Source organism: Sorex araneus, chromosome 1 (assembly GCF_027595985.1).
Source record: "Sorex araneus isolate mSorAra2 chromosome 1, mSorAra2.pri, whole genome shotgun sequence".
Lineage (NCBI taxonomy): Eukaryota > Metazoa > Chordata > Mammalia > Eulipotyphla > Soricidae > Sorex > Sorex araneus.
Window position 1 is genome coordinate 412601547 of NC_073302.1, and position 21248 is coordinate 412622794.

A 21248-nucleotide genomic window follows, 5' to 3' on the forward strand; every position below is an offset into this window, starting at 1 on the left:
ACTGCATAAAAAGCAAATTTGTTATTTAATTAATATGGTCTGTGGTGTTCATTTACTTCAGCCTGAGCAGACTGTTGCCAGTGCTAAAATTGACACATATATATAATTTTGGATAAATAAATATAAAAATATCTAATAGGTACATAAATTACATATGTGGATAAAATTACTTTAGTAAAAATGTGAAGTTGCTTGGAGTTTTTTGCAAGTAGTATAAAACCAGACAGTGTCATGTTAAGCAAAATAAACCAGAGGGAGAAGGACAAACACTGAATGATTCTATGCATGTAGGGCATATAGATGGGAAAAGTGGGGAGGAGGATAGGCAGTATTGAATCATGCAGCATCCTTAGCCTTTGATTCAAAGCAGAACACCAAGCAGCATGGGGCAGAAAGGAAGAGAAAGGAGGAAGGGGTGGGATAGAAGTGACATAAGGACAGAGATGAAGGATCTTGCGCACTTTGGTGATAGTCAGTAACTGTACATTCAAATCATCATGTTAATAATACTGTAAACATGTTACTAGACCACACCAATAAAAACTACGAAACTGTTTTTATTGATTTCTTTTGAGTCAGAATTTCAATTCTCAGAGTATTTCTTCATTTTTTGCTTGCAAATGATCTGGCTTGCTTCAAGGGGTTTACTAAGGAGAGCATCAACTAATTGTCTAATCTAGTTTGACACTTAGTCTGGTATATAATGAATGAAAAAAAAAGCATCTGAGTAAAATTAAAAGCATGAAAGTATTTCAAATCTCTGATTTCCCACTCTGTACCATCTCAGATTTCTCTCCAACAGAGGCTATTAGTTGAGGGGACAGAGTCCTTCAGTAGGGAAGAATAGCTCTTCCAGTCTCCTGGGGAGTTTCCCTGGTTGCCCAATTTCTGGATGCTCTCTGGTCCTCCAATGCTACAATCTGGACAAGAAAATTGTGAAACATATTTTTGGCTTATACTAGTATACAGATTTCTGCCCTGCTAGGTTCAGCTCACTTTCACTCATACTGCTGTACAAACAGTAGGTTTAGTGTCCCATTCAATATCAGCTTAGGTGGTCCACTCACAGAAATCCACCACACTCCCAAGAGTTGGAATGCTGCCAGATTATTAGCTATCAGAGGGCCTATGATATTCGTGAAAGAGTGAAAAGGATTTGGGAAAAAAATTGTGATTGTGCCTTCTAAATTACTGTACTATGGCTGAGCCCCAGTTAGAATAGTATTCAGGAATGTATAAAGAGGGCTCCACTTCCATTCAAAACTGAGGACAGTGTCCAACTTCACATTATCTGCCCATTATATTTTTCTGCTTTCCCTTTTCTTGACCCATTTCTTCAGCATTAGAAAAAGATAGAGTTAAATTGCATGCATAAAACTCTATGAACTTTTAAGTCTAGATTATAATGACTTAATGACATAATTTTAGCTTTTTTTGGCGGGGGAATCACACCTGGTGATACTCAGATACTATTTTTGACTCGACACCCAGAAATTACTCCGGGTGATGCTCGAGGAATCACATGGGATCCTGGAGATTGAACCTGGGTCAGCCATGTGCAAGGTAAATGCCCTACTACATGCAATCACAGAGAGTGCATGGCCCTGAGCAGGGCAAATGGTATTATCACTCCTGTCCCCATATAATGTACTTTTAAAGTCCCATTTTCAGTTGCTTCAATCCAAACTACTTAACTGCATTGCAGTAAATTCTCTGTCTCTCTGTCTGTCTGTCTCTGTGTCTGTGTCTGTGTGTGAGAAGTGTCTGTGGTTCTGGGGGATGCCTACAGGGCATCAGGGATGCCAGGCTCAAACACTATAACTGAAAAGACCATGCTCAGTGCAAATAGGACACTAAAAATTTGAGTTCATGTTCTATACTTGCAAGCTTACAAGGTTATAAATTACTGTTCACTGGGTTGGTGGGTTATTCTTCCTGCAAGTTATATTCTTGAATACTAATTATTATTACAAATTTTATTTCTTTTAAGATAAATATTAATTTATACTCAGGTAGTGGTACCTTAATGAATAATTTTCAAAAAGGCTAAGAAATCAGCCATATTAATAATTTTAACTTAGAGACCCTATTACACTTATGTTGACTCACTACAGGTGAATGATTATAAATTTAAAATTCTTTCAGAAGATATGACATTGGACTTCAACATCACTTGTATCACTTGTCACTTGTCATGCCATTGATCTTTTATTTGCTCAAGCGGACACCAGTAACATCTCCATTTGTCTCTGTCACTTTCTAATGTAGCCCAATGGTATCTGCTTGCTCCAGGAACAGGAAGAGCAAGAAGGAAGGACCTGAACATATAAGGAAGAAAAAAACTTTTGCTGATTATTTATAGCAGTAACTCAGTCTTACATTGAACATCCAACAGGTTTATTCTAAACTAAACACATTTTTTATCATCAAAAATGATAGAACAGGAGTGCAGTGCTGGCAACAGGTCATTCATTCTGTACATTCAGGGAAAGGGCCTCTGCAGCCTGATGGTGCTTCAACTTACTGATACTCCCAAATTGTCAGTGTGGCTCTGGCCAATTCCCAAAAACTTGGGGCCAAGTTTCCCCGAGAAATTAAATTTTAAAAATTAGGTATGTGGGTGCCATGCCCACAAGCCACCTCAAGCTCAGCTTCACAAGCTCATTTATAGACCTTGCTTCAGGGACTCATAAATATGACGACCTCTTAGTACATCTACTGCAAACCATAATGCACAAGAGGAAAAGGAGAGAGAAATAAAGAGGAAAAGTGCCTGCCATAGAGGCTGGGGGTGGGGGTAGGGTGTTGTGGGGTGGTGGAAGGGAAATGGCAGACATTGGTGATGGGAAAAACACACTGGTGGAGGGATAGATGTTGGGTCATTTTATGATTGAAACCCAGTCATGAACATCTTTGTAATGGTCTATCTCACATATATTTAATTTATAAATGAATAAATAGAGTGGAATTTGTGTCCACTTCAGTCATCTTAACCAGTAACTGAATAATATAGTAGTACCCCTACATTTTAAAAAAAAAGATTAAATTAGTCTGCCTTTAGCCAATATGTGCATGTGTAGTTTTTTAATTATTTGCTTTTCAGGGATTTTTTTTATTTTTGGCTTTTTGAGTCACACCTGGCGATGCACAAGGGTTACTCCCAGGTCTGCTCTCAATACTTACTCCTGGCGGTGTCAGGGGACCATATGGGATGCTGGGAACTGAGCCCAGGTCAGTCGAGTGCAAGGCAAATGCCTTACCCGCTGTACTATCACTGCAGCCCCTATTACTATTTATTTTATACGATGGGTGTTTTTTTTCCGGGGGGTGGCATTTAGCAAAAACAAAAGTATAGAAGAATGACCAATAATAAAATTGGTATTATTCTTACATCCAAAAAAACTTTAAAAACCTCTTGGGAGAGGTAGCTCCCTCTAATATCCAGGGGACCATGAGGTGCTGGGGATCAAACCTGAATACACAGGATGTGCTCCATTTGAGTTGTGCAAACAACCACTTAATTAACATGTTTTAAAGCTTTCTTTAGTTTGCAGACACTTAAAAACACCTATTTCATATATCAATTGTGCCAGAATTTACAAAAATAAATATGTTAAAATATGTTCCATATTATAAAACTTGCAAACATATTATTGAAAAGTCTAAAACATACTGTTGAAGAGTTTAACTTTCAGTGGCATACACATTTAAAAGAAAAATTGTAATCATTAAAAAGGTTAAAAATAATTTTCCTCCCCTAGAAACTCCAAATCAATAATAGTGAATTTTTTGTTGAAATATTGAATGTAATCAAAGTAAAGTGAAAGTAAAGTGAAATTTACCAGTTAGACATGCGGGGTGGGGGGGTTGGGGAGGTGGGGGGAGGGGGGAGGTATACTGTGATTCTTGTGGTGGAATATGTGCACTGGTGAAGGGATGGGTGTTCGAGCATTGTATAACTGAGACTTAAACCTGAAAGCTTTGTAACTTTCCACATGGTGATTCTAAAAAAGAATAAAAAATATATATAAAAAAATTTTCCTCCCCAGATATATGACCAACTAAGTTTCAACAAAGAAGTTGGGTACCATAAGGAAGAAAAATGGCCCCTTTAACAAAATATGTTGGGAAAATTGTATACCCACATTAAAAAAAATAATAAGCTGGATCCACATTTTACACCTTATGCAAAAGTCAATTCATTTTTGTTCTTTTCCAATTATACTTGTTTATCTTTTGATTTTTTAAACTTAGGCTCCATGATTTTAAAATTGTATTTATACTAGAGAGATTCTGTTCCTAGATTCTGGCTATTGCAAGAGTGTCATCTTGATTTGAATTTCCCTGATCACTGATATATCACCTCACTCCAGTAACAATGGCACATTAGGGAAAAAAAAAAGCTGGTGATGAACTTCTGTTCTGAATGAACGAGTTGAGGCTCTTCCTGTTCCTGGAGCAAGCAGATATCATTGGGCTACACTCGAACATGACAGGGACAAATGGAGATGTTACTGGCGCCCACTCAAGCAAATCAAAGATCAACGGGATGACAAGTGATACAAGTGAACTTCTGTTAGCAGAGATATGATGAAAAAGAAGTTTTCTTCCATTAGCAGTTGGAATGTTGTCTGGTTGACAACATAAGGGTTGACTCTTATGTAATGCGGTATCAAAATTTCTCAGGAAAATAGGAATAGAGCAGCAATATGACCAAACAACTCCATAGGCACACACCAAAAAGAACAAAATCAAACAGTGGTAGTGTGGATGTGGGGATAAAAGGAATTCTCTTGCCTCACTAGAGGGAATGACAAATGCTTTAAACTCGGTGGAAAACTAGTACAGAGAGCAGGTGTTAGTTGTACATGTGAATGACCTGGGTTTGATCCCCCACATCCCATATAGTGCCTTGAGCCTGCAAAGAGTGATCCTTGAGTATAGAGCCAAGAGCTAACCCTGAGTACTGCCAGATGTGCTACTCCCCCCAAAAAAATATGAAAAACAATATGGATTCTTCTAAAAATAACACCTAATAATTCATTTTCATATGATTCAGCAGTTTGATTTCTTGACATCTGTCCCAAGGGCCAAAAAAAAAAACTTCTGAAATTTACATTCCTGGATTCAGTGCAGCATTATCCACAAGAGCCAGAATCTGGAAATAACTGAAGTACTCAAGAACAGATGAATGGAGAAAGAAACTATGGAATATCTACATAATAAAATACAACTCAGCTATGATAGATGATAAAATCATGCAATATTTTTTACGTGAATAAAACTGAAGAGTATCATGCTGAGTGAAATTAGAGGGAGAGGGAAATGATGAAATCTCTTAGATGTGGGACATAAAGAAACATAGTCAAGAAATAGTAAATGATCCAAGGCAGGGGAGCATGAGAACTGGTCTACAGAATGGAGTTTACCAGAGTTGAGGCACTGGGCATGATAGGGGTACACTGATATAATAATGGAAAGAAAGGGAAAGTTGTGGAGAGTATGGTAGTGGAACATTGTATTTATGAAAACCTATCATTGCAGTATTATAAATCACAGTGTCTCAAATAAAATTTGAAAAGTGAAGAAAATTAAAGTTCTTAAATCGTGATTCCAAAAAGAGCAAGTATTCTCTGTAGAATAAGGAATCTCCCTTTATTCTCTTCACTCATAATGTTAATTATATGTAAGCAAATTTTATTTAATATAAATCTATATGCTATAAATGGAACTATAAATATGGTAGTTCAAAATCCTATATAAATAATGATCTTAGGGGTCGGAGCTATGGCACAGCAGTTAAGATGATTGCCTTGCACGTGGCCGACCCGGGTTCAATTCCCAGCATCCCATATGGTCCCCTGAGCACTGCCAGGGGCTATTCTTGAGTGCAGAACCAGAAGTAACCCCTGTGCATCTCTAGGTGTGACCCCCCAAAAAATTTTAAAAATAAAAATAAATAAAAATTAAAATAAAAAAATTAAAATAAAGATCTTGATATACTAGGATTCTGGTGTTGAAGCAACCTCTTCAGAGAAAGTACTTTTACTTAGAATGTAGATGAAAATCAATGACAGTTAACCCTCTTCTAAACTTGAGTTCTATACTTAACTTCATCCTCAACTGCATATTATATTTATTTTGCCCAAAAACATAATCATTCACTGCACTGAATTAAGAAAAAAATATTTTTCTCTTCTTAATTTTCTGTTTTAGTTGATGATGCTATCAACCAGTCAGTTGGCAGTCTGGACTCATACCTATTCCTTTTCTTGGGTCTGTGTAGGATAACATTGGGTTTGTCCTTTCAGCCTTGCTGCAGGGAACTTAGTTTACCTTAAAGCAATGTCCTTTCTGTATGGACACAGGAAGACAGTTAATATTATGCTTTTGTAACTTGTGGGCTGATTGACTCCGAATAATATTTACTTCTGGGCATCTGCTTTCTCAACTCAGTTGCCCCTAGTTCTTAGCACCTCAAAAGCAGGGTCTCAATGAGGGGCAGAATGGACCCAGGGCAAGATGTGAGTTACCCTGGCATAGAAATGGGCCAGGCCAAAAAAGCCACAATATTCAACTATAAGTTGAGAACATGGTCATAGACAAATATTGTCATGATCCAAAAGTAATGACGAGACTAGGACCCTGCTGGGGTTAAGAAGACTAACCTGACCTGAGGACTGTGGTCTGGGATATATAGTGAATGTCCTCAGGAAGAACCAAACTTTAAGTCTGATATATCTCTTACTGTGCTCATACAGAATGACATTGCTAGAAATATTAGATGTAGATTTACTTAAGATTTAATTAAGTGGATTACTAGCTGAGGAAAGAACAAAGCAACACACCCTGAATAAGATCCCTCCCTTAAGCAGATCTCCTAGTAATCTGGAGTAATTTCTTTAGATGAGATTTTGTCCTTGAATTAATCTCCTGGAGGAGAGATCTTACCTCTCTGTTAATTTGTTAATGTTCAACCCACCTTTGTGTCACCACCCTATGTGATTGTTATATAAACTAAGGCTGTAAGAGCGGAGGGGATCAGAGTCAGAAGCAAGGGACATATTCAAAAGTGAGAGCAAAAGAGAATCCGGGTCAGAGTCTGAAGCAGGGGCAGAGTCAGAAATGAGAGGGGGTCAGAGTCAGAAGTGAGGGTCAGAGTCAGAAGTGAGAGCGAGAAGAGAGAAGCAGAAGGACTTTGGAGAGAGATCGGAAGAAGAGAGATCAGAAGAGACAAAAGGAGAGATGAAAGAGACAAGAGAGAGGTCAGAAGAGACCAGAGGAGAGACTACAGAGACAGTCAGAGATAGAGAGACAGACAGAAAAGAGCCCAGCGGCACACACAGAAGCAGAGCAAAAAGGAGGAGCCATCTTGATTCGGTCCATACACCGTGGCTCTAGAGCAGCGAATGTGAGTGGTGAGAGAGAGAGAGAGAGAGAGAGAGAGAGAGAGAGAGAGAGAGAGAGCATGCCACCCGAGAGCCCGCAAACACAAATCATCCCTCCCTTCCGTGTATGCGTGTTTATATTTTTTACAGGCCTGGATTTAAATTATTGTTTTCTCTTTCTGTATTCCGTATGGAAGAATGAATACCCATCCAATGATACAGGCAAGAAATATTGAATGGGTGTATGTTCAATATTTTAACTATTCAAATACAGACAAAATGTCAGTAGTAATGTAAAGAGTAATCCCTGCGCCTGATGCAATTAATCACCAAAAATGCGAACATTACAACCTAACTGGATTTATTCTCAGACAGTAGGGTAGAAGTCCAACTGAGATTTGTGTAAACTTGAGTACATTCACAAAAGTTGAATAATTTTATGGTCAAATAACACAGTCTGCAGAACTCAAATCATTATGTGACCTCATACACATTAGTTGTGTGGGGCACTGAAGCTATATAACCAGTCCACTAACACACACTTCTTATCCCCCTTTCCTGACGTCCCTTTCTCCTTAGCTTATATTTAACACACTGGAAATATTTAACATACCATATACATGCTCATTTATCACTGTTTATTCTCTGAATTTCCTGCTAAAATTTAAGGTGCACAGAACAGGGATTCTTCTCAGTTTTTTTTAGTCTACAATTAGTACCAATGACAGTGGCCGATATATTATATGAGCTTAAGAAATGGTGTTGTTTTAGTAAATAAATAATTGTTTCTAAATGTATCTTCTTAAATATTAAATGGCTGGCCATGATTAGTCATGTTCACAATCTACCAACTAGGGAATTTCACCCAGAAACTCTTGTTTTATGTGATTCTTCCTAGATGCACTCCCACGCTGCATTGAAAATCTTCTGACCTGTGTTCTGTTCTCTTGACATTTTTCTATATAATTGGAAATTATTCTAAAGTCATTATCTATGAATGTAGAGAGCTAATATCAATGGACAGTGTAATCCAGATGTATTTTTTCATTATGGAAACTTCATCCCCGAGAACTAATAATGTAGGAATGTCAGAAAATGTGACAGTCCTCTAGGGAAAATATTAAAATCAAGGAAATGATAACCATACAGAGTAGAATGATGATTTTTGCCTTCTCTATGTCAAACTGGGTTTTCCATCATAATCTTTCTGGCTCAACACTGATGTGTGGATAAGTGAAAATAAATAAATTCAATAGACATTTAATAAAATACTCAATCATAGGGTCAGAGAGTAAGGCACTTGCATTGGACACAGCCAACCCCAAGAACTTCATATGGTCTCCAATAAAATGTATGACATAAGTGATTCTTAAGCAAAGAGTTAAGAGTACTCCCCAAGCATGCCCCCTCTAAATAAACAGTAAAAACTAAAAATAAAACAAAAAATTTATTTACAAAGTAGCTTTTAGGGGCCAGTGAAGAGTTCAGCTATTCTGCTTTGCAAATACCAACAAAGTTCGAGTCCCAGCAACTCATCTGGTACTCCAAGCCCACCAGGAGAGATCCCTGAGTCCAAAACAAGGCATGATCCCTGAGCACTGCCAGATGTGCCCCCCAAAAAAAATAACTTTTGAGGCCAGGGAAACAGTAAAAAAGTAAGATGCTTGTATTGCATGGTGCTGAACCCTCCTCGCCCCCTTACATCCTTGGCATCACATTGAGTCCACCAAGCACTGCTAGATATGTTTATTGAGCACAGAATCAGGAGTACCCCTGTGCACAGTCAAGCATTGCTCAAAAAAAATGGAAAGGGGAAAAAATCACTTTTAGTACAGGCATGGGCTTTTCAGCTTATATATTTTTACTTGAAAGCAATTTTAAAAACCTATTATTGTTTTGTCTACAAAGAATAGTGAGAAGCTACTTTCTGTTATCTATATTTCCCACAATAATATTGTGAAGCCTTAATAAAGGACTATACAAAATGTTTGAAAGTAGGAACTGTATGGGAAATAATGATAATGATAATTTTATTCACCTTGCTATTTTTTACTTGTCATTCATTAATTAAATGTCAGTTCCCAACAGCTATATGGGGAAATGTGCTATTTGACATAATCTAAAATAGAATCTATGTACACCCATAGTGCTTAACTACATACACTGTTTGTCTTCCTATTCCTCAACATCAGCCAGGGTTCTATTCTCTCCCATTTATCTTTTGGTCCGATCTACTCTCTCAATTCATACTCCATTTTCACAGTATGTTTGACTAAGTGAATAAGCATCATAATGTTTTTGGATGGGGTGGTTAATATTGTGTTATTTAATGTTGGGAATCAAGTGACTGAAATCAACAATAATAGTGAATTTTCTGTTGAAATATTGAATGTATTCAAAGTATAGAGCTAAGAGCCAGAGTTAAATAAAGTTGGTTGAAATGAAGTATGTGTTGACGCTCTCCGCCCAGACGAGATCCTGAGTAGCCGCACACATGAAACGGCTCCTCCGCTTCTTAAAGACTATGATCCTAGAGGACTACTAACCAATTTTGGCACCCAGCGGCTTCTTATATAAATACATCTAGACTGTTAGCTGAGCTAAAATACCAGAAATCCAAAACCACGTTCTCAGCAATGAAAAACAAATTATCAAATGATGCCTTTTCAGCAGGTTTGATTGTTGGGGTTAAATTCCAAATAATAATAGTGAATTTTCTGTTGAAATATTGAACATATTAAAAGTATAGAGAGAATAAAGTGAAAATCATTAGCCACATAAGTGAGGGGGTGTGATGGGGGGTATACTGGGATTCTTGGTGGTGGAACATGTGCACTGGTGAAGTGATGGGGGTCTGATCATTGGGTGACTGAGAATTGAGTCTGAAAGCTTTGTAACTTTTTTCATGGTGATTCAATAAAAAAATTAAAATCTAAAAAAAAAGAAAAGAAATGAAGAATGCGTGAAATAGACAATAAGACATAGAGATAGACAACATCAAAAATTTACAAGTGGTAAGGTTGCATGCTGCATGTCTCAAGTGTGTGATTTTCCTTATGAAATGATATAAGTTTGAAAAATAAGATTGGTCCTAGAAATAATTTGTGACACTGACTTTTCTATTTACTCATTTATTTCAAGCAACATTAAAAAAACAAATAATGATGTTGGTGTTTTGAGAACTATAGTCTCTCTTATCCTAATAAATAGCATTTATACTATATCCACAACATCACTGGAAGTCAGGAAAATTAATAGAGGAGTAACATACAGTATTTGACTGGTTTTTGGAACATAGGCCCAGGGGTTCGCTCATGCTCATAATTATATCCAAGTATGTATGTTTTCTCACTTGTGTGACAAGAAAGATAGAAAATTGTTGCACTGTGTATTTAAAAGTTGAAGTTAATTCCTCCTTGATTTGAGTGAAGTTAACTGAAATACTATTATCCTATAATGAGAACAATATAGATCATCTGTGTTCCAGGTAAATTCCTATTGCAGCAAACACAGAGAAGAGTCATCATGGACCATACTCTTCCCTCGATAACATTGGTCTGAAAAATTCACTTTTTTATTATTTTTTAAAAATTATTAATAATGTAATTTAAAAAGTTGTTCATAATAGACTTGTTTCAGGCCTACAATGTTCCATCACCACTCTTGTGACAAATTTTCCTTTCCTTCCATCAATGTCCCCAGGTTCCTTCCCACACCCCAGTCTGCACCCTTGGCAGGCATATAATAAATTTATTTTATTGTACTTACTTCAGTGAAACTTAAAGGAATGAGAAATAGAATTATCAGAAAATAACTCAATAAAAGTCAATTTGTGATTATCAATTGTTGTGTTTTAAACCTTTTTTAATTTAGGAGAGGGTGACCATAGTCACCATTAGTGAGTGTTGGACTCAATGCTACATGATGAGAAGTTTCTCCTGTCCTCTACAGAGTTCTAAGTTTTCTAGTAAAACTGTTTTCAAGGTTAGGAACTCTGTAAGATGTTGCTTTTCCATGCAGCTCTGTACTGTTCCTCCAAATCTGAACAATAACCTAGCTGGATAGAGTATTCTTGGTGAGGTGTTCGTTTCATTAAGTTTTTGTATTCTGTCCTTCATACTCTTCTGGCCTGTAAAATATCATTTGATAGATCTGTTGTACATCATACTGACTTTCCTTTGTAAGTTTCTCTTTGTTTAATCTTTCAGTAATGCTTTCAATATTCTGTCTCTATCTTTGGATTTTGCCATTTTGAGTATAATGTGTCTGAGGTTTTCCTAGTTGGGCCTATTTTCACTTGGACCCCTTCAGACCTCTTGGATCTTGGTGTCTATATTCCTCAACTCTGGGAAGCTCTTGTCGATGATTTCTTTAACTATTGTTACTTCATCATATTTGCCTTCCTGTTATTCAGGGACTCAGAAAGTTCTTATATTGTTCCTCTTCAGTTCATCCCATAGTTCTCAGGTATGCTGTTCATTTTTTTTGGACTATTTTTCATCTTCTGCTGTTTCCTAGTGGTTTCCTCCTTCTCATCTTAGAACTCCTTGATCTCTTGATCACCTGCTGTTATTCTGCTATTTAGAGCTTCCCTTGAGTTTTTTAAATAACACCTACCACACTATATATTTCTGTGATTTCGAATTGTAGCATATATTTTTTCATTTCAACCCTTATACTCTCTTGTGCTTTGCTGACTACCTATGCTATTGTTTCTTTGAACTAATCGAGCATCCTCATCATGGTATCACTAAAGACACTAAAGATGTACTGAGCTGGTTGGTGTTATTTATGTCTATGGTGATATTGTTTTAGCTCATTGAACTTGGTGAATTTCTACATGTTTTCCCCATAGCTTATCTAGTGTTGTTGCTGAGAATGTCAGTTTAGTTAATGCCCCCTGAAGATACTGAGGAATCAGGCTAGAACTTGCTCTCTTTCTTCTCTTCCCATCCTTATGGAAGTGTAACTGTGATTAGCACGTAATTTGTTAAGTAGATCTGACATGGCTACCTAAGAACAGAGGGCTTCTGCCTCCCATTCAGGAATAGTGATATCAGTCAGAGGCAGATATCATGTGGTATGGCAAAGCAGCAAACAGAAGGTCAGGTCAGAATTTTCACATTTGTAGTGTTTACGTGCTCTCTCTAGTGAAACTTTTTCAGTCATCGCAGAGAGCATTGCTGTACACCGTACATATTGGATATAGAAACAAATAGACATGAAGTCCAGCTGAAAGTGTTAAGACTCTTTATGTTCTAAAAATTAAATTATAATTTATTGGTTTATCGCATATATCTGAATATATTTTCAGGGAAATTTATTTAGAGTTTCAAGCAAAATATCATTCAAAAAGAATTTTAAGAAGTGGACCAGAGTAACGGTACTCTAGATAAGGCACTAATCTTGCCTGTGGTTGGGTCAGCTGCAACTCTAATTTAAATGCCTGACACTATCAGGAGTCACTTCTGAGCACAGAGGTTGGAATAATATTTGAATAGTGATGAGTATAATCCAACTCCCACCCCAAACAAAAGCAATGAGAGCTGGAGAAAGTGCATGGTGGCAAAGGTACTTGCCTTACATCCATCCATCTAGGATTTGATAGCTTGCTAGATAGATAGATAGACATATATATGTATATTTTATATATATAGATATATATTCTAAGAACTATGATTAATGGAAGTAGGTAATTATTGTAGCCTCTTTCCTTGTATCATTTTCAAAATATGTGTTACATTGTTCTTATATTCCAGCTTATTTAAAATTGGCAGAGAGTCTTTTGCCGCACGTCTGGCTGTCTTCCCCGGGGCTCCTCAGAGGGGATGGGCTCCAGCTTCCCTCCCTGCCCCGAGCAGAGCTCCCGGTGCCCGAAGACCACCGGAACCTAGCCACAGCAATGCTTAAAACCCCTCTCCACACGTTCGGACAGGCCTCACACATGAAGGTATTGGCAGAGGAACCCAGGTGTGTGTAATCCCACCAACAGCCAACATCCAGAGACTTAAAAGCAAGCTCCCAGAAGCGCGAAGCTGCAATATTTTATAACCTACTTTTCCCTCTTGGAGAAACTTGCAAGCTACTGAGAGCTTCCTGCCCACATGGGACAGCCTAGCAAGCTTCCCATGGTGTATCTATATGCCAAAACCAGTAACCAGCTGAATCTCATTCCCCTGATCCTGAAGCCTTTAGAGGCTACTAAAATCTGAGGGATAGGATGAATGTAGAGGTTACTGAGATTGCTCGAGTCACTGGACTATCAACGGGATTTTGTGATTCGGGATTTCGTAATTTAAAATTGGCAGTGTGCCAACTCTATTATTTGAATTCTGCACAGTATACACTCTAGTAACGTTCCAAAGGATATAGAATTTCACTTAATCTATCTATATATTTCAAAGTATTTGTTTTACATACCAGACAACCACACTTTTTAGAAGTTAAAATCTCAAAATCTCAAATCTCATAATGACATGACTAAGGTTTCTTGTTTATCTTTTAAGGCATTTGACCAGTTTATTTACAAATGCTATTTTATGCATAATTATTGGTTTGGGTTTTTTTGTTTCTGTTCATTTTTACCTCTGAAGGTATATTTTAGATGTTTTATATGACTATTACCACTATCTCTCCCTAACATCATTTTTCATTTATTTGGAAAAATTACAGATTGCATTGGTCTCTGTAACTTTGGTTATATATGAAATCCTGGGGCTTTTCTTTCACCAAAACACATATTTTCATTCCCATCATACAAGGAAAATTGTATATTCTAAATCTGAGGATAATGAAAATTTGTAACTTTTGGCAAATGAAGCTGAAAGAAGGGAAGAAGGAAGAAGGACAGTAGGAGAAGAGGAATTAGAATCTTAGAATCTCATTTCTCTTAAATAAGTAGCAACCAATCTGTTTTTTTAATTGAAGTACCATTTTATATGTTTATTATAAATTTCTGACCTCAAACTGAGTTATATTTTATTCTAATCAGAAGCAGGGTGTACTCAGAAACAAGCAACAGGAGAGAAGGAAGTTTGTAGAGTGTGTTCACAGTGAGACCCATATGCACTGACCCCCAAAATAGGCTAACAACCTCTTAGATAACTTCCAGAGAACCTCCCGCTGAATTCTGCCAGAGGGAAAAAGAATAGGAGCTACAAGGCATGTTGAATCCTAAAATGGGATGATTTATACATTCATAGGTACTATTTTTCTAGTATCCTGACCTCATTTGACTGCTTCTAAATATTAATATTTATTTAAGATATCATTAACTATTTTAAAGTGAATAGTACAGTGCATTTAGTATATTCATAATATTGTACAACTGTCACCTCTAACTTTCTCCAGGGCATTTTCATTAACCCTAAGATGAAGTTTCATACCCATTAAGCAGTTAATGCCCCCTTATCCTCAACTGTTCTCCATACTACCCAGTCTCTAGCAACTGAGTCCACTTTCAGTCTCTACAGATTTACAAATAATTTTATATAGGTATGTATATTAATTCATATATAAATATAGGTATATATATGTATATATGTGTGTATACATACACATGGCCCCCAAACATACACGTGTGTCTTTGTGTGAGTAAATAATATATATGTGCATATACAGTGTATATATATATATACATATGTATATATACATATTTGTGTGTTTGGGGACCATACACAGTGGTGCTCAGGGGATCTTCCTGCCTCTGTGCACAAAAAGGACCCCTGGGCTGCTTGGGAGACCAAATATGGTTGCGAGATTTTAGACCAGAGTCTGCCTCTTTCATGGCAAGAGCCTTAATCCCTATACTATTTCTCCAACTTTCAAATAATGATAATTCATATAGGTGGAATCACACAGTATATGACTATTTAAAGTGACTCATTTTTCATGTGGTGGTGTTTTTCTGTTTTAGTTCAATACTAAGATACTTCAGTACTGATCAATCTGTTCTTGCTTTGAAAGTTTTCTTATTTTACTTGCTGTATTCTGGCCTCGGTTTCTGCCTTGCCCAAGTCCTGTCCTCCAGCTATCTGACAAGTGTTCTTGTTGTGCTTCACGTATTTCCTCATAAGTAGTTTCTTTCACAATTGGTTGTGAATTTGCACAATTTCTCACTTTGGGAATAATAACTTCCTTTGTTTGTTTGGGGTTACATCCGTCATTGCTCGGGGCTTGTTCCTAGCTCTGTTCTCAGGGATCACTTATGGTAGTGCTTAGGAGAGCATGAGAAGTGCTGGGAATTGCTCCATGGCTTGGAAGTCAGTCTCACATGCTGAGGAAAAAGGGAGCTGGGATAGAGAGGGGACCACTAAGTAAATGATAGTTGGAGAGGTTGCTCGGGATGAGAGATCCGTGCTGAAAGTAGACTATGGACCAAACATGATGGCCGCTTAGTACCTGTATTGCAAACCATAACACTCAAAGGGAGAGAGAGAGTAAGAGGGAATGTACCTGCCACAAAGGCAGGGGGTGGGAGGAGTGCGGTAGCAGGTGGGATACTGGGAACATTGGTGGTGGAGAATGGGCACTGGTGATGGATGGGTACTCTATCATTATGACTGAAATGTAATCACGAAAGTTTCTAAGTCTGTAAATCTATCTCATTTAGTTCATTAAAACTAAGTGCTGGGGATTGAACCCAGGTTGGCTTCATGCACAACAAGTGCCTTACCCACTGACCAATACCTCAGGCCCCTTAACATTTTAGTAGTTAATTGAATACAGAAGTTAGAAACTTTATTTACCATTTCCTACTTATCTTCTTATTGTTTTTTTTTTCCTGAAAGAACTAGGGATCTATCCTATTTCTCTTTCAATACTGCTGTAAAGAAGTATATTTTTTAATACAAAGGCATTGCAACCACAAGAATAAAGTCCCTATCTGCTTCATGTGCTTGGAAAGAAGACAGTTGGGATAGAGAAGGGACCACTAAGTCAATGATGGTTGGATGATCACTTGGGATAGATATGTGTGCTGAAAGTAGACTAAATACCAAATGACATCATGGTCTCTCAGTATCTTGCAAATCTTGATGCCCCAAAGTAGAGAGAGAACAGGAAGGAAGGTGCCTGCCACAGAGGCAGGGGGTGGGTGGGGTGGGGTGGGGGTGGTTTGTGGAGGGATATTGGGGACATTGGTGGTGGAAAATGAACACTGATGGAGAAATGGGTGTTCGATCATTGTATGACTGAAATTCAATTATGAAAGCTTTGTAACTGTATCTTATGGTGCTACAAGAAAAATAAATAAATAAATAAAAAGTCTCTCTCTCTCTCTCTCTCTCACACACACACACATGCACACACATGAAAATAAACTGCTGGGTGTCCTGTAGCATGTATCCTCTGTATACTTAAATTAGCAAGAAATATGCTCAGCAGGACTTAGTGTAAGGGAAGAATATAGATGGCGTAAGAGAGATCCAGAGATTCTTGTCCTTCCTAGCAGGAGCAGTTCCTTCAGCAAAGAACTTGCCCTTAGCTAGATATACCCTGCTCTTGGGCACCACCAGCTGAAATATTTCATACAGCCGTGCTAGGTACCATCCAAATAGACTTCTTTGGAGGATTGTGAAATAAAGAGAATAGTGTACATTCTTTTATTTAATTGCATAAAATTTATTTTCTAGTAAAATCTATTTTATACTTACACCAATATTACTAGCAGTATGTGCATTTATATACTCACTTCATATAAAAAAGCCGATCTAATAGAAGCACAAGTTCTTTAACTCCAAGAACTTCACTCTTGAAAAAAAAATCTTTGTCATAAAATACTATAGGATACATAATTGCAAACAATAAATCTGTTTACTACACATAGAAGTTAGCAGTCAGATGTTTCAGAAAGGGGAGGGAAGGAGAGGGGTGGGGAGTAGAAGTTAGAAACTTTCGTTAACATTTCCTACTTCTTAACCTTTTTTTTTCCCTGAAAGTACTAGGGACCTATCCTATTTCTCTTTCAATACTGCTGTTAAGAAGTATATTTTTAACAGCAGTGAGTGGAGGTGAACGAAGGGAAGTGAAGCACCCTACCCAGTGTACTATTATTCTGGAAGAAAAAGAAAGGAAGAAAGAAAGAAAGAAAGAAAGAAAGAAAGAAAGAAAGAAAGAAAGAAAGAAAGAAAGAAAGAAAGAAAGAAAGAAAGAAAGAAAGAAAGAAAGAAAGAAAGAAAGAAGGAAAGAAAGAAGGAAAGAAAGAAAGAAAGAAAGAAAGAAAGAAAGAAAGAAAGAAAGAAAGAAAGAAAGAAAGAAAGAAAGAAAGAAAGAAAGAAAGAAAGAAAGAAAGAAAGGAAGGAAGGAAGGAAGGAAGGAAGGAAGGAAGGAAGGAAGGAAGGAAGGAAGGAAGGAAGGAAGGAAGGAAGGAAGGAAGGAAGGAAGGAAGGAAGGAAGGAAGGAAGGAGAAAGCAAGGAAAGAAGGGAAGAAAGGTGGGAAGGTGGGAGGGAGGGCAGAGGGAGGGAGGGCAAGAGGGAGGGAGGGCGAGAGGGAGGGAGGAAGAAAGGGAGAAAGGAAGGAAGGAAGGAAGGAAGGAAGGAAGGAAGGAAGGAAGGAAGGAAGGAAGGAAGGAAGGAAGGGAGGGAGGGAGGGAGGGAGGGAGGGAGGGAGGGAGGGAGGGATTGCCAGCATCCCATACAGTTCCACAAGCACCACCAGGAGTAATTCTTTAGTGCAAAACCAGGAGTAGCTCCTGAGTATCGCCAGTGTGACCTGAAAAGAAAAAAAGAAAAAAGAATGACTTCTATTCATCCTCAGGGACCTAGTGGGAAGCCCCAGACTGCAGGTCGACTGTGTACAAAGCAAGCACCCTATGTGCTGCACTATCACCCTGGCCCCAGATGGACATGAGTTTGGGATTTGCTGCTTTTGAACTGTTTGTCAGGTACAGATTATTTACCTGGGAATCTCATTTGTCATGGTTGTGACATGGAGGTAATAAACTGCTGCCTGATACAATAGCAGATTAAATTGTCCGGTCCATCCTCTTTTTCTTCACTTTATAAACAATTGTAAACCTGTGAAGTACCAGGATATATAATTGGTGATGAAAGCCACAAACTTCACAAAAGTGAAGGTACACAAAGGCTACTGTAAGAAACATAAAGGGTCTGTAAATTGCATTTCTCAACATTTTTCTCTTTCCTCCAAAGAGAGGATTCCACCTTCCCATTCACTGTCATGTGACTTGCAGGGATTCTCTGGAAGTGTATTTTTCAAAGCATAGAATTTGAAAATGTGAACATAAGGGGTACGTGTGTGCCTGAGGGGTTTGGGGTTTTCTTGGCTTTGGGGCAGGGGGTGAGGCAATGGTGACTAACCATGTTGGCAGCTCAATGCAAAGGCCCCAAGATGCACACTGCTCTAGCCCTGCAGTGCGAGTGCTCTGGTTCTCCAGGCCTACACCCAGCCATGCTGGAAGACCGTTGGTGCAGGAATCAAGCCAGAGTAGAGGGCATGCAAGACGAGCACCCTAATGCCAATTGTGTTCTATTTCTCCAGCCCTTCTACCTCAGACATTATAAGAGCCTTTGCATATTTTGCCTATTTCTTTGTGTTCCTTCTTTGACAAGAAATACATGTTCTTAATGGTTTACTTCTACAATGAGAAAATATATACACCAGAGCTACTCTTTTCCTGTAACAGCTGCAGTCAAAATATAACAGGAGACACAAATTACATAAATAGAGCATCCTTTGCTGCTATAGCAAAACCTAGCAAAAACTAAACAAAATTAAACAAACAATTGAAGAAATCTATGAGATCAATGTAGTAAAAGATATAACTAGGCATCTGGGAGATACTAATTCCTTCAGGAAGTTTGACCATTTGAAAAAATTTATCATTAAATTTTTAAAAATAAATTAGTTTAACATTATTAAATCAATGAAAAGCATTTGTCAATAAATAATGCATTTTAATTATGTATTAAAATTATATTTTAAAATTCTTATTTCAAACATAACAAGTATTATATTTTGTCTGAATAAAAATCTTTTCTAGATCATTAAAACTAAGAGAAATTAGTTAAGTTCTTGCTATGGAAGTTTATTAACCATATAACCTAGCACCTACCTCTTTCTACCATAATTAGAGGAAAATCTAATCATGCAGACATGCATTGTTTTTATATCTTACCTTGTTCCTATTACTTTTCTTGTATTTTATATGGAATAATATATTTTAAGATACTAATTGTAATAATTATTGTGATTATTTTTATAAATAACTTCAGTCAACTTTAAAAAATACTTTAGGCAAATTCTCTGCTGCCTGAATCTCAACCTGTGAAATATTCATTATCTCTATGACTCTCCTTACATTCTATAAAATAAATAAACTTAAGTTCAAAAATGTACCTTACAATATTGAAAACTAAAATAAATGTATTTAAAATAATTTAATTTCATAAGATTATTTATTCTTTATAAAGTAGTTTATAATGTATAAATTCAATGAATTCAAGTCTTATAGATAAATATATGTATACCTTATTATTATTTTTATTGTCCATATCAGGGCTGGAGCGATAGCTCAGCGGTTGGGCATTCGCCTTTCATGCGGCCAACCCGAGTTCAATCCCTCTGCCCCTCTCAGAGAGCCTGGCAAGCTACCGAGAGTATCGAGCCCGCACGGCAGAGCCTGGCAAGCTATCCGTGAGAGACGTTACTGGTGCCCGCTCGAATTGTCCATATCATCATTGAAGCTAAAGGCATCTTCAAGGATGAAACACCACTGGCCAAGCAAGTGGAAGCAAAGCTAAACAAATGGGACTACATTTAACTAAGTAGCTTCTGTACTTCAAAAGAAACAATGACCAGATATAAAGGCAGCTCACAAAATGGAAAAAAATTATGTACTCAACACTCATCTAATAGGGAGGTAATATACAAGATATATAAGGCACTGGTAGAGTTTTACAAGAAACAAAAAACAGCAATGTCATCAAAAAATAGGGAGAATAGATGAACAGAAACTTCCTCAAAAAAAGGAATACAAATGACCAAACGGCAAATGAAAAATTGCTCTACATCACTAATTGTCAGGGAGAGGCAAATCAAAATGACAATGAGATATCATGCAATGCCACAGAGATTGGCACACATCAAAAAGAACAAGATCAACCAGTGCTATTGTGGATAGAGTGAAAATTACTCTCATTTCCTGCTAGTGGGAATGCAGAATGGTACAACCTGTGTGGAAAACAATATGGACACTTTTCAGAACAACTAGAAATTGAGCTTCCATATGACTCAGCAGTACCACTTCTGGGAATAAATTCAAGTGTTATAGTAAATATATAACCCAGCCACAACCATGCTCAAAGCCACTCTCTATATGCTTGGACGAGCCTCACCCATGAAGGAAACAGCAGAGGAACCCAGATATGCGGGACACATGGCTGAGATTTGCAAGCCTGCTCAGATCAGAACTGGGCCTCCTCCACCCATATCCCCAGTTTCCCAGTATCTTGGCAGCCACATCCACAAACTGTCCCTGGCACCATGTAATCTCATCAACGGCCAAGGTCCAGAGATTATAAAACAAAGCTCCCGGAAGAGAGCTACGCAATTTCGCATTCATGGCCATGCAACCTCTTTATTTTTTATTTTTTTATTTTAATTTTTTTATTTCAGGGTCAGGGGAATGAAACCCATCATTGTTACTGGTTTTGACATATGAATATGCCACAGGGAGTTTCCCACGCTCTCCTAAGAGGGAAGGAAACTCTTGGTAGCTTGCCAGGTTCTCCAAGAGGGAGAACTAGGCTATAAGATGTCGCTTCAGAGAGCTTGCTTTTATAGTCTCTGGATGCTGGTCATTGGGAAGGATGAGTAAAGAGAAGTTTCTAAAATCTCAG